Here is a 1,333-nt window from a genome sequence, read left to right as displayed (position 1 = left end):
GGGTTAGGTTAAGGCACAACATGGGTTAGGTTAAGGCACAACATGGGTTAGGTTAAGGCACAACATGGGTTAGGTTAAGGCACAACATGGGTTAGGTTAAGGCACAACATGGGTTAGGTTAAGGCACAACATGGGTTAGGTTAAGGCACAACATGGGTTAGGTTAAGGCACAACATGGGTTAGGTTAAGGCACAACATGGGTTAGGTTAAGGCACAACATGGGTTAGGTTAAGGCACAACATGGGTTAGGTTAAGGCACAACATGGGTTAGGTTAAGGCACAACATGGGTTAGGTTAAGGCACAACATGGGTTAGGTTAAGGCACAACATGGGTTAGGTTAAGGCACAACATGGGTTAGGTTAAGGCACAACATGGGTTAGGTTAAGGCACAACATGGGTTAGGTTAAGGCACAACATGGGTTAGGTTAAGGCACAACATGGGTTAGGTTAAGGCACAACATGGGTTAGGTTAAGGCACAACATGGGTTAGGTTAAGGCACAACATGGGTTAGGTTAAGGCACAACATGGGTTAGGTTAAGGCACACCATGGGTTAGGTTAAGGCACACCATGGGTTAGGTTAAGGCACACCATGGGTTAGGTTAAGGCACAACATGGGTTAGGTTAAGGCACAACATGGGTTAGGTTAAGGCACAACATGGGTTAGGTTAAGGCACAACATGGGTTAGGTTAAGGCACAACATGGGTTAGGTTAAGGCACAACGTAGGTTAGGTTAAGGCACAACGTGGGTTAGGTTAAGGCACAACGTGGGTTAGGTTAAGGCACAACGTGGGTTAGGTTAAGGCACAACGTGGGTTAGGTTAAGGCACAACATGGGTTAGGTTAAGGCACAACATGGGTTAGGTTAAGGCACACCATGGGTTAGGTTAAGGCACAACATGGGTTAGGTTAAGGCACAACATGGGTTAGGTTAAGGCACAACATGGGTTAGGTTAAGGCACAACATGGGTTAGGTTAAGGCACAACATGGGTTAGGTTAAGGCACAACATGGGTTAGGTTAAGGCACAACATGGGTTAGGTTAAGGCACAACGTAGGTTAGGTTAAGGCACAACGTGGGTTAGGTTAAGGCACAACATGGGTTAGGTTAAGGCACAACATGGGTTAGGTTAAGGCACAACATGGGTTAGGTTAAGGCACAACATGGGTTAGGTTAAGGCACAACATGGGTTAGGTTAAGGCACAACATGGGTTAGGTTACGGCACAACATGGGTTACGTTACGGCACAACATGGGTTACGTTACGGCACAACATGGGTTACGTTACGGCACAACATGGGTTACGTTACGGCACAACATGGGTTACGTTACG

The sequence above is a fragment of the Schistocerca serialis genome, unplaced genomic scaffold (genome assembly GCF_023864345.2).
Source record: "Schistocerca serialis cubense isolate TAMUIC-IGC-003099 unplaced genomic scaffold, iqSchSeri2.2 HiC_scaffold_1427, whole genome shotgun sequence".
In the NCBI taxonomy this organism is placed as follows: domain Eukaryota; kingdom Metazoa; phylum Arthropoda; class Insecta; order Orthoptera; family Acrididae; genus Schistocerca; species Schistocerca serialis.
This window is presented reverse-complemented; position numbering follows the sequence as displayed.